Raw genomic sequence first — 14,690 nt, 5'->3', positions numbered from 1 at the left:
TTCGATAGTCTTTTAGGGTTGGTACATGTTACCAAGTTCATTTCCGTGTATACTGCATTTTCTTGCAATTTGCTGGATTCCAGGATACTAGTTTGACCTAGCCGGACGACCTAGTTCCCTCGGTTTTCGGGTTTCGGTCAAAACTACAAACTTGTAGATCTATGTCTTATGGAACGCGGGGCAAAATTTTAGGTCATTCTGAGTTATTTAGACCAAGTTATGGTCATTTTACTATTGCTGGTCAAATGGCATCAAATTTGGTCATTTTAGGTCAATTTTGGTCAACTTTGGTTCGGCCAGTTTTTGGACCCGAACTTGTGCAAGCTGTTTGACTTGCTTATGGTCATTTATGGGCTTTGGTGTCTTCATAAGACTTGTAGATATGAGTCTTAACTATTCATGGTTAAAATTTTAGGTCAATTGGACCTGTTTTGAGTGAGTTATGGCCTAAACACTAACTGCTGCCCAATTGGTCAGTTTTCAGGCCTCACTTGCACTTAATCCGGATTTGGTCATTTTTCAAGCTACCTTGCAAGCAGAATTTTGGTATGTTTCCTTCATGAAAGTTAGCAAATTTTGTGCCTAGTTTCACCTCCAATTGGTCTCATACCAATTGGAGTTACATATTTAGAGTTATAGGCTAAAATGCATACTATCCTTAATTACATTGCTTATATATCTATCCATTACACATTTACCTTGCTACAAGTCCACTTCTCTTACCAATTCTGTTTTGGTACATTACCAAAACCATATATCACTTCACTTTAAAGTCACTTTGGGAAGAATACAAATATCTTCAATACACTAAATGAAACTCTAATTCACAAAGTCCAAATACAACCATAAATACACATAAACACTCCTAATTGTTACATACAATTTCCACAACCAATTTACATACATATTCATCAATCCTTAATGTCACAATTTATCCAATATCTTCATGAATTTAAAAACTCATCAAGAAGCCTCAAGGCTGCCGAAATGCTTCACATTGTCAAAGTGTCCATAATTTCGTCAACTTCAATCCCAATTGCACAATCACCACATATACATGGAAATAACTTACTAGGACATTAATCACCCTACTCAACATAAATTCCCATCAAATATATGTAAGAATAAATCTCAAATATACAACTCCATGGCTGTCCAAACTGGATATATCAATAACTCCTCAAAACTTAAAAATTTCTTCACAAAGCAAACACCCATAACATGGTTTCAAACTTTAACAAAGAAATATTCAAAAACTCAAACTTACCTATTGTTGGGACTTGCTTAATCTTCACTAAAACTTCTTAATATTGGTATCTACTTCTTCCTTGTGAAGTGGGGATAAATTTTGATGAAGAAACCTAGATGTTTAGAGGTGAAATGAAGGAGTTAATGGAGCTTGGAGCAAAACGGCAATGGAGGATGTCACCTTTCCATTTCGGCATGGATGAGAGAATTGGAGAAGATGAGATTTGCAGATTGTGTAATGGGTTTACACCTGCCCATTTAGTGTTTAGTTTATTCCTTAGCGGTCCACTTACACAAATTAATCATATTATATGTTTAATTCTCATTTATTCCACATTAAACCCATAATTTTTGCTATTTACTTTATATACCACCAATTTAATTTTTCATTATATTTTCCAAGTGTAATATTATTTATTTTTAATGGACATTTAGGTCAAAAGACAACTCGGGATGTCAAATGACCATAATGCCCCTGTTCGGGTTACATTCCCGATTTTTCGGTAACACCGGGTTTTGTCTGTTTTTTGATTTCTCACTTTTCTTTGTACTAATTATTTAATTTTTCGTTGATATTTCTAATGATATTTATACTTCAATAGGGGTCTCTTTAAGTTCTAAAAATATTTTCCAGGGCTCCCCGCAGTCCAGGGCTAGTCAACGGTCCCCGCCGTGACTTCCCAGTGCGGTCACCCATCGCTAGGGTTCTCGGCTCGCTTAACTTGGTTACATTTCTTTGCTATTATTTTTCCTTTGTTTTTCTTGTATTTTCTTTTCTTGTATTTCATTATTTTATGTCTCCTCACTCATAACGAAGTGTAGTTCTAGGCATCCTAGCTGTCCGGACAACACTGGTCACCGGAACAGTAGAACGCACTACCGAACATAGGGGTGTTACAATTCTCCCCCCCTTAATATAAATTTCGTCTCGAAATTTTACCTGGCATTAGTCTTTGAACAGCTGTGAGTGTTGTCTCCTCATATCCTCTTCATGTTCCCAAGTAGCTTCCTGGCCTGAACGATGGTTCCACAGCACTTTAACCAGATGTATCTGTTTATTCCTCAGCTGTTTCACCTCATAAGCTAGAATTTCTATGGGTTCTTCCTCATATGAGAGGTCTGGATTTTACCTCAATCTATTCAACTAATAGTACATGAGATGGGTCTGATTTGTACCTCCTTAACATGGACACATGGAAGACACTGTGTATCCTTGCTAACTCCGGAGGTAATGCCAACCGATATGCCAAAGGACCCACTCTTTCCAGAACCTCATATGGTCTGATGAAACGAGGACTCAGTTTCCCCTTTCTGCCAAATCTCATAATCATCTTCCAAGGAGAAACTTTGAGGAATACTTTATCACCCACTGCATATTCAATATCTTTTCTCTACATATCAACATAAGACTTCTGACGGTCTGACGCAGCCTTGAGTCTATCTCTGATCAAATTGATCTTTTCCTATGTCTGCTGAATAATTTCTAGCCCAATCATCTTTCTTTCACCAACTTCATCCCAACATAGGGGAGTTTTGTACTTTCTGCCATACAAAGCTTCATATGGAGGCATCCCAATGCTTGATTGGTAGCTGTTGTTATAAGCAAACTCAATCAAAGGCAAGTGTGTATCCCAACTACCTTCAAACTCAATCACACAAGCTCGTAGCATATCCTCCAATATCTGAATAACCCTTTCAGGTTGGCCATCTGTCTGTGGGTGGAATGCTGTGCTGAAGTTCAATCTAGTTCTTAGGGCTCTCTGAAGACTACCCCAGAATCTAGAAGTGAACCTAGGATCTCTGTCAGATACAATCGATACTGGCACTCCATGCAATTTTACAATTTCATATATGTACAATCTGGCCAATCTTTCCAGGCTATAGTCCATCCGAACTGGCAAAAAGTGAGCAGACTTGGTTAGTCTATCAACTATAACCTATACTGCATCATGACTATTCTGTGTCCTCGGAAATCTCATCACAAAATCCATAGTTATCTGTTCCCTTACAATGTTTCATAGGGTGCCACTTGTATGCTAGCTTGACACTTATTAATGTATACAAATTCTGTTAGTGGGATGTATCTGTCCCATCTCCCCTCGGATTCAAGGACAGAAGTTCTCAGTATATTCTCGAGGGTTTATTACATTTTACAGGTTATTATTATCATTTCATTTCATTATTTATAGAAACTCAACGAGTTTCAAAATTTACCTGAATCACTTGTTTCGACTGTCCATCCGTCTGAGGATGATAAGTCGTACTGATATCTCTAAGCTTATAGCAATTACTGTGGTACAGGTAATTCACATTAATATAACTGAGTCACTGACTCTAGCTACCTTACAAGTGTAGTCGTTTGATAGGCTAGTTCTGAAGTTTTAAATTTCTGACTAAAATTTTCACATTTATTTCCAGTAATAGTACTCTATTCAGTGCAAATTGTATCAATTTATAGATTACTTACAAATATTCTTAATTTATTATACCACGAGGAAGCACGTAGCTCTACACAATAATCCCATGTCGGTACTATAATCTGCAGCTTACAATACAAACATCGAGAACATTATATAGTCACTACGTTATAACCTCATGGACTAGGTTTTCTAACATCTTATCTTTCTCGAATCCACTAATATCCTAAATCAATTCTGATTACAATATCCATTAATAATTACTAACAGTAACATCTTTGCCCTCATCTAGAGCAATTCTATTACTGTAACTTACTTTTAGGTCCTCTTGCCTTATATTAAGTAGGCTTGCCAATTAGCTTTATAATTTATGGTATGTTAGAAAATACTTTTAGCTAACAATTCTTCCAAAATTAATGTCAATCATACTTGTTATTATAGTTATTATCCTAAAGGACTAGTCACTAATACATCAAAATTCATTCCCATGTAAAGGAATAACAACAGAACATATAGTTCTGACACTAACACACAACTAAGTAGTGCTGGGATCAAATAATAACTAATTATTTCTTTCAAAAATTAAGAACTTACCAGCAGCTACATCTGAAGTTTCTGCTCTTTCTCCTCGACGCATAGTGGACACTCTGACTGGTGTGCTATTATGTTTGGGTTGATTCACTATGTTATAGTGGTGAGGAGTACCAACTCTATTTCTATCTCGACTCTGACTAACGGTCTGTGAACTTTGGAAAGCAGATCGAGGTGCTCTAGTACAATTTTTAGCAAAGTGTCCAAGTTTTCCACAATTGTAGTAGGCTCCAGAGGCCCTTCGACAAATACCTCCATGTAGCTTACCACAAACATGGTAGAAACGGGCAGAATAGGAACTTCTGGTTTTTCGACGACTAGATCTTGGTGTTCTCTGCCCTGTTGATCTGCCTCTATCGTATCCCTGAGCTCGGGGTTCCTCAAATTCTTTTCTCTTCCTCAAATAACTGCTCGAGCTCTGACCCATAGGTTTCTCCCTCTTCTCTATTTCATGTTGCCCTTGTGGGGGTTGGGTCTGTACTTGGGCTTGGGCTGACAGATTATCAGCCATTTGTTGAAAGAAAGTGGCCATTTGCTGGGCCATTTGTGTAGTAATTTGTACCGGCAAAACTGGTACAGTCAGGCCTTCGACATTTTGTGGAGCTGGGGCCTCAACTTGTTCTTCTGCCATCACAGACTGTTCTATTGTCTCATTCTTCTCTTCCATATCTTTTCACAAGATTTTCTATTCCTGTACAACCAACATAAGGAGATTCCTCTCCATTAGTTCATATTTATGATGTAAACGTACTATATGTATCAAACATTTGAGCAGTTGTAGTTACCGACAAAAAGATTTCAAATTCACAGTTCAAAATTTACTTTAAAAACCATTGCTCTGATACCACAAAACATGTCACACCCTACTCCCCTGTAAGTTGTAACATGATCCCGTAGTACACCTAATGAATTACCGTACTTTGCCTACCGATAACCCATTAGATATACTACAAGGGATTTTAAAATAATTTTCGTGAAATTTAAATCATCGATTAAAATCTGGTGTTATAAAATTTTTTTCAAAATTTCGGCAAAGTGCCGGCTGTATTTTGAGAAAACAATTCTTCAATCCTATAAAAGAAAATGCTCCCAATATGTTTTCTCAAATACAACTTCAATAACTTCATTTCAATTCACAATTCAATTCTCAATAAACAATCAATTCATTTTCAAACTAATATCATCATAAAGAAAAATTTCATTGATTACAAGACTCAAAATTTATAATACAAAACTATTCAAGTAAATGAAATCTCAAATTTATATTTATAATAATTTACATTTAATTACATACCAAAATATTTGACAAGAGTTTTTATACAACTGCTCAAATAATTTACATACATATTATTACATGCATACATCAAAACCTATGTACATGGGTATACCTATGATATACCTGGAGCTGATCTGAAAGTGTCTTCAAAGAAATTTACTCACTCCTCTATGCTCTTCTTACCAGCGACAGCATATAAAGCTATCGCTGAGTGGTGAACTCAGTGGTGCACAACTATAATTTAAAACATAGTACAATATACATTGACAAAATTTACAGTAAATAATTTGGAAATCTAAATACTCATCAAATTCCAAAACTCAAAATATTCATTGCCAATAATGTAAATCATTTGTATAAATGACTTTGATCACAAAATTCAATTTATCAAATCATGACTAACCATTTAAGTAATTCCAACAAAATCAATTATACATAAACCATAATTGAATCACAATTCTTTACCATTCAAAAGCCATTTTGTATCTCAAAAATCATTATGTATCTCAAAAACCATGTTGTATCTGAAAAATCAATCTTTATCTCACTAACTATGCAAGACTAATCCGAAAGGGCCATATTCGATGTGATTCTAACTCCCTATGGTCGGGGAGGTTGAATCAGATTCTAACTCCCTATGGTCGGGAAGGTCGAATCATCGTGCACAGTACCATCACAATAATGAATCTTCCGCAAGGGCCATAACGATAAAATAAACTTAGGTCTAACCTCAAATCAGAGGAAAATCTAAGCCTGTGCACGTACCATGGTAATCAAAACACAACTAACTCCATTGTCTTCTCAACAAATGAGAGAGGCGGGTAATAACCTAGTCAAGCATCTATAGTGAGATATAAAATAATATCACAATCCTTTTAGTGAGCATAAATCACAATATAATTCAATTCAAAGTCAATTCTAATATCCAATAATTTTTATGCTTATCACAATTCAAATCATAAATTTGCATTTTTCCATGAAAATTACCATCACAATTCAAAACATGTTCTATCACAATTTTCCAAAACATAATTATCCAATCCATAACAATGCTTAATACTTGTGGAAATACCATTTCACAAAGCTAAATTCATACATACTATAACAATTTCAATAATCATTGAATCAAATCCAATCCTTGTTAAACATAATACATAAGAAAAATATGTCATTTAATCATATGAAATATTCAAAACAAAATCAGTTAAAAACTAGCTGTGCACAAACCTCTGATAACTGTCTCTTGGTCTTGACTCAGTATTTCCTTTCCTCTCCCTGAGTCTTTGCTAACTGAGAAACACAATTTGAAGTGTTTCAGTCCTTAATTAAACTGTCTCTAACGATAATGTTTGATAAATAATTCACTGAATGCTATTATTTGCTTAATCAACTTAATATATTGACCCTCGATGCGTTTTAGGCAATTTAGGTTTTAACGTTACTAATATGTCATATTCGATAGTCTTTTAGGGTTGGTACATGTTACCAAGTTCATTTCCGTGTATACTGCATTTTCTTGCAATTTGCTGGATTCCGGGATACTAGTTTGACCTAGCCGGACGACCTAGTTCCCTCAGTTTTCGGGTCTACAAACTTGTAGATCTATGTCTTATGGAACGCGGGGCAAAATTTTAGGTCATTCTGAGTTATGTAGACCAAGTTATGGTCATTTTACTATTGCTGGTCAAATGGCATCAAATTTGGTCATTTTAGGTCAATTTTGGTCAACTTTGGTTCGGCTAGTTTTTGGACCCGAACTTGTGCAAGCTGTTTGACTTGCTTATGGTCATTTCTGGGCTTTGGTGTCTTCATAAGACTTGTAGATATGGGTCTTAGCTATTCATGGTTAAAATTTTAGGTCAATTGGACCTATTTTGAGTGAGTTATGGCCTAAATACTAACTGCTGCTCAATTGGTCAGTTTTCAGGCCTCACTTGCACTTAATCCGGATTTGGTCATTTTTCAAGGCTACCTTGCAAGCAGAATTTTGGTATGTTTCCTTTATGAAAGTTGGCACATTTTGTGCCTAGTTTCACCTCCAATTGGTCTCATACCAATTGGAGTTACATATTTAGAGTTATAGGCTGAAATGCATACTGTCCTTAATTACATTGCTTATACATATATCCATTACACTTTTACCTTGCTACAAGTCCACTTCTCTTACCAATTCTGTTTTGGTACATTACCAAAACCATATATCACTTCACTTTAAAGTCACTTTGGGCAGAATACAAATATCTTCAATACACCAAATGAAACTCTAATTTACAAAGTCCAAATACAACCATAAATACACATAAACACTCCTAATTGTTACATACAATTTCCACAACCAATTTACATACATATTCATCAATCCTCAATGTCACAATTTATCCAATATCTTCATGAATTTAAAAACTCATCAAGAAGCCTCAAGGCTGCCGAAATGCTTCACATTGCCAAAGTGTCCATAATTTCGTCAACTTCAATCCCAATTGCACAATCGCCACATATACATGGAAATAACTTACTAGGACATTAATCACCCTACTCAACATAAATTCCCATCAAATATATGTAAGAATAAATCATCAAATATACAACTCCATGGCTGTCCAAACTGGATATATCAATAACTCCTCAAAACTTAAAAATTTCTTCACAAAGCAAACACCCATAACATGGTTTCAAACTTTAACAAAGAAATATTCAAAAACTCAAACTTACCTATTGTTGGGACTTGCTTAATCTTCACTAAAACTTCTTAATATTGGTATCTACTTCTTCCTTGTGACTTGGGGATAAATTTTGATGAAGAAACCTAGATGTTTAGAGGTGAAATGAAGGAGTTAATGGAGCTTGGAGCAAAACGGCAATGGAGGATGTCACCTTTCCATTTCGGCATGGATAAGAGAATTGGAGAAGATGAGATTTTCATATTGTGTAATGGGTTTACACCTGCCCATTTAGTGTTTAGTTTATTCCTTAGTGGTCCACTTACACAAATTAATCATATTATATGTTTAATTCTCATTTATTCCACATTAAACCCATAATTTTTGCTATTTACTTTATATACCACCAATTTAATTTTTCATTATATTTTCCAAGTGTAATATTATTTATTTTTAATGGAAATTTAGGTCAAAAGACAACTCGGGATGTCAAATGACCATAATGCCCCTGTTCGGGTTACATTCCCGATTTTTCGGTAACACCGGGTTTTGTCTATTTTTCGATTTCTCACTTTTCTTTGTACTAATTATTTAATTTTTCATTGATATTTCTAATGATATTTATACTTCAATAGGGGTCTCTTTAAGTCCTAAAAATATTTTCCAGGGCTCCCCGCAGTCCTGGGCTAGTCAACGGTCCCCGCCGTGACTTCCCGGTGCGGTCACCCATCACTAGGGTTCTCGGCTCGCTTAACTTGGTTACATTTCTTTGCTATTATTTTTCCTTTATTTTTCTTGTATTTTCTTTTCTTGTATTTCATTATTTTATGTCTCCTCACTCATAACGAAGTGTAGTTCTAGGCATCCTAGCTGTCTGGACAACACTGGTCACCGGAACAGTAGAACGCACTACCGAACATAGGGGTGTTACAGGGAAGTCAACTGTAAACCTATTTTCGTACGGGACATTATGACACCGCAGTCCTAGGAAAAATTGCAAAGTTAGGGGAAATGTGAAAATCACAGAAAAAGGTAAACCAGATCAAATAATTAGGTCAGGATTCCGGAAGAAATGTGGTATTATTGGTAAACCGGATCAGACCGGCAAGGGCCAAATTAGTCAATTCACCCTTAGAGGTGACTCATGACCTAACTGTCTAATAAAATGTGAGAAATTAAAATTGTAAAATATATAATTAAATTGAGGAAGTGGGGAAAAAGAAAGGAAAATAAAATAAAATAAAATAAAATAAAGAATAATGACATCATCATGGATGACATCAGGTATGACTCAAAAAACAATTATCAATTATTTACTTAATTTGACTAAGTCAATTTGGGATAAATACACATAAAAATAACAAAATAAAGAAATTTATTTTTGGTCTTCTTCCTCATGGGATGCCGCCACTCTCTCTATCTCTAATTCTCTCACACTTTCACCATTTTTAACCCTTAAAAGCTTGATTTCTCCTCCCTTCCTCACCATAAAAACCCTAACCTCCAACATTAAAGTTTGATTTTAGACCTTGGCAAAGTGATTAGTAACTAAAAGAAGAAGAAAAGAAGGAGATTTAGAGACTTAGAGAATCCATAAATCAAGGTATGTATAAATTAGTTTTAAATCTTTAAATACTACTTGAAATTGAGTTGAGATGTATGAAAATTGTGAAGAAAATGAAAATAATCTTGCATGCATGATCAGTAGAAAATTCGGAAGCCAAGATGTTAGAAGAGGTTGAAGTGTTTTAGTTCAATTAATTATGTATGCAGGCTCAATTAAATTGGTGGAAGTAATTTGTAAGCTTTAATTTGAATGTGTTACACAATTTATGAAATTAGGGTTTATGGCACTTAGAAATTGGGAAAAAAATTAAGGGTTTTGAAATTAAACTAAATTGACCTAATTGGGACTCAAAATGGTCAATTGGGACCAATTGGGATGTGTTTGAATGGTTAGAAGTAAAGTCAAATTCGGATTGGTAGGGGGTCCAATTCTGGACAGCCTGACCTTGGTCCACTTAGGGGACCAAAACTATAATTCTGCCACTCCAATTGGTGTGAGGTCAATTGAAGATGAAAGTAGACACATAATACCGCAATTTTTGTGTAGAAACTATGCCCTGAAAGTGACATTAAGTTAGTGAACAATTAGGTCAAACCTAGAATTGACACACTGCCACTGTACAAAAATGACCAAATGAATAGTATTTATTCATTTGGCCATAACTTGGCCTAGGCAAGTCCAAATGACCTGATTTTTGAACCATTAGAAAGCTATGACATAGAACTACAACTTTTATGAAGAATATAAATCCAAATTCTGCCCATAACAATGTCAAATTGCCAACCAAAGTTGGTTGCTCAAAACTGCCAGAACCAAATTTAGTACCCAGAATTTGGGTTTGGACCAATCTGGCCAGCCTTAGAAAAATAGGCATAACTTGAGCTACAAAACTCCAAATGAAGTGATTCAAAAAGGGAATTAAATATAAGACAATAAGAAACAACTTTGATGAAGGATATTTAGCCAAATTCCCACAGTAACTAGATCAATGGAACAGTAGAATACAATAACTCAAAACTGAATTTTTGGATTTGCAAAAATTGAATTGGCAAACAATGCCAACAAAATTGATAACCAAAATGTGGTATATGGGTGCAATTAGAATTAATAAACTTATTAAGTATGAAAAAGTCAACATTTTAACTTAAATAGTGCCATGAATAGTGTCACCATACTAAAAAATGTAAAGGACCGAATTTAAGAACCGTAATGAGTAGGATAAGTCTACAAAGAAATTATTAGAATTAATTATTGGAAATGGATTGAATAGATGCTGAAGCACTTTAAATTTATGTGTTTCAGTTGGAAAGGGATCTTCGAAGGAAAAATGAAAATTAGAGTAAATTGAGTTAACAAAAGAGATTTGTGCACAACTAGTTTTAAATTATTCATGTTTAGCATATTCTATTTGATTAAATGATTTTAGTTTCTTTATGTATTATATTTACTAATTATTGAATTTATTTCAATGATTATTGAAATGTGTTATGGTATGAATGAGTATAGTTTTGAAAAATGAAATTAGTTATGATTTTATTTTATTATGAATTGAATGAAACTGACTTCGAAAAAATTTTGATTGAAATACGTTTACATGTTTACATGGAAAATTTGATTTGAAAAATGGTTTATACTTAACATAGGAAATGGATTAAATATGTTTTGAATTATAATGGGCATAAAAAAAAATATTGGATATTGGAATTGACTCTGAATTGAATTGTATTGTGATTTATGCTCTCAAAAAGGATAAAAAGATTCATGATGTGCTTTATATCTTACTATAGATGCTTGACTAAGTTATTACCCGTCCCTTATTTGTTAAGGAGACAATGGAGTTAGCTTTGTTTTGATTACCATGGTACGTGCACATGCTTAGATTCTCCTCTTATTAGACGTTAGATCTAAGTTTCTCATGGCCCTTTCAGAAGTTACATTGTTGTAGTATTGTAATGTGCGCGATGATTCGATCTCCCTGACAATAGGGAGTTAGAATCACGATTCAACCTCTCCAACCATAGGTAGTTAGAATTGCTTTGAAGATGGCCCTTACGAATTAGTCCGGCATAGTTAGTGAGATAAAGAATGATTTTGGAAAGTAAAAAATGATGATTTTAAACTGTTATTTGAGTAAAATTGATTTGAAAGAGAATATTTGTTTTGTAATAACTATTTTCATAGTTGATGGAATTATTTCAAATGACCAATTACGATTGGAAAAATTTTAATTATTGTCTAAGGTCACTTAAATACTTGATTTGTATCATTGAAAATATTGACATTGATTTGATGAATTTCAAGATGTCCAAATTCTTTGCTATAATTTTATCAATGTATATTGTATTACATTTTAAATTATAGTTGTGCACTACTGAGTTCATCGTTCAGTGATAGCTTTATATGCTGTCACAAGTGAAAGGAATATATAGCAGCTGAGTAAGATTCCTTGAAGACATTTGGACTAGCTCTGGGTATATCATAGGTATACCCTTGTACATTAGATTTTGGTGTATTCATGTAATAATAAATATGTAAATTATTTGAGCAGTTGTAAAAAAACTCTTGTAAAATATTTTGGTATGTAATTAAATGCAAATTATTGTAATGTAAATTTGAGATTTTATTTACCTGTATAGTTTTATAATATTAATTTTATTACCTTAATGAATGTAATATTCAAAATTCTTTTTGAGTTTGGTAATGAATGAATTGTCTCCTTTATGATGAGTTTGACTTAAAAATTGAATTGAGTTGCTTGTATTGATTTGGGAGATGAAATTGACTTTATTGGAGTTGTGGTTGAGAAAACATATTGGAAGTGTTTTTCTTTTCAGGTTTTGAAGAATTGTTTTCTCAAAATACAGCCAACACTCTGCCGAAATTTTAAAAACTTTTCATAACATCAGATTTTAATCAAGGATTTGATCTGTCACACCCTACCCCTCTGTAAGGCATAACATGATCCCGTAGTATACCTAATGAATTACCAACTCCGTCTACTGATAACCCATTAAATACACTACAAGGGATTTTCAAAACTTTTCTTACTTCTTTTACAGTGGTGAGCACTATTTACAGGTGTTAAAACCTTTTTGAACTGAAGTGATAGAATTGACACATTTGAATTATTTGGAATTTCTGTAAAAATTTTGGCAGAGTGCCCTCTGTATTTTGAATAAAACAGTTCTTCAGAAAACCTGTAAGAAAAAGCACTTCAATATGTATTTGCAAATCTCAACTCCAACATTTTTCTCAACTCAAATCCGCAGTGATTTTTCAAAGACTGAAATACAAGAAATATAATACAAAACTATTCAAGTAAATGAAATCTCAAATTTACATTTACAATAATTTACATTTAATTACATACCAAAATATTTTACAAGAGTTTCTATACAACTGCTCAAATAATTTACATACATATTATTGCATGCATACATCAAAACCTATGTACATGGGTATACCTATGATATACCTGGAGCTGATCTGAATATATCTTCAAGGAAATTTACTTACTGCTCTATGCTCTTCTAACCTGCGACAGCATACAAAGCTATCGCTGAGTGGTGAACTCAGTGGTGCACAACTATAACTTAAAACATAGTACAATATACATTGACAAAATTTACAGTAAATAAATTGGGAATCTGAATACTCATCAAATTTCAAAACTCAAAATATTCGTTGCTAATAATGTAAATCATTTGTATAAATGACTTTGATCACAAAATTCAATTTATCAAATCATGACTAACCATTTAAGTAATTCAATAAAATCAATTATACATAAACCATAATTGAAATCACAATTTCTTACCATTCAAAAGCCATTCTGTATCTCAAAAATCAATCTTTATCTCACTAATATGCAAGACTAATCTGAAAGGGCCATATTCGATGTGATTCTAACTCCCTATGGTCGGGGAGGTCGAATCATCGTGCACAGTACCATCACAATAATGAATCTTCCGCAAGGGCCATAACGATAAAATAAACTTAGATCTAACCTCAAATCAGAGGAAAATCTAAGCCTGTGCACGTACCATGGTAATCAAAACACAACTAACTCCATTGTCTTCTCAACAAATGAGAGAGACGGGTAATAACCTAGTCAAGCATCTATAGTGAGATATAAAACAATATCACAATCCATTTAATGAGCATAAATCACAATACAATTCGATTCAAAGTCAATTTCAATATCCAATAAAGTTTTATGCTCATCACAATTCAAATCATACAATTGCATTTTTCCATGAAAATTGCCATCACAATTCAAAACATGTTCTATCAACATTTTCTAAAACATAATTTATTCAATTCATAACAATGCTTAATACTCGTGGAAATACCATTTCACAAAGCTGAATTCATACATACTATAACAATTTTCAATAATCATTGAATTAAATCCAATGCTTGTTAAACATAATACATAAGAAAAATATGTCATTTAATCATATGAAATATTCAAAACAAAATCAGTTAAAAACTAGTTGTGCACAAACCTCTGATAATTGTCTCCTGGTCTTGACTCAGTATTTCTGTCCCTTTTGCTGAGTCCTTGTTAACTGAGAAACACAATTTGAAGTGTTTCAGTGCTAAATTAATTTGCCTCTAACGATAATGTTCGATAAACAATTCACTGAATACCTTTATTTGCTTAATTACCTAATATGTCGACCCTCGATGTGTTCTAGGTAATTTAGGTTTTAGTGTCATTAATATGTCACATTCGATAGGGTTTTAGGGTTGGTACGTGTTACCAAACTCAATTCTATGTATATTGCGTTTTCTTGCATTTCATTGTAAATTGCTAGATTTCGGGATACTAGTTTGACCTAACCGGACGACCTAGTTCTCTCAGTTTTTGGGTTTCGGTCAAAACTACAAACTTGTAGATCTATGTCTTATTGCACGCGGGGCAAAAT

Source organism: Hevea brasiliensis, chromosome 11 (genome assembly GCF_030052815.1).
Source record: "Hevea brasiliensis isolate MT/VB/25A 57/8 chromosome 11, ASM3005281v1, whole genome shotgun sequence".
NCBI lineage: Eukaryota > Viridiplantae > Streptophyta > Magnoliopsida > Malpighiales > Euphorbiaceae > Hevea > Hevea brasiliensis.
This window is presented reverse-complemented; position numbering follows the sequence as displayed.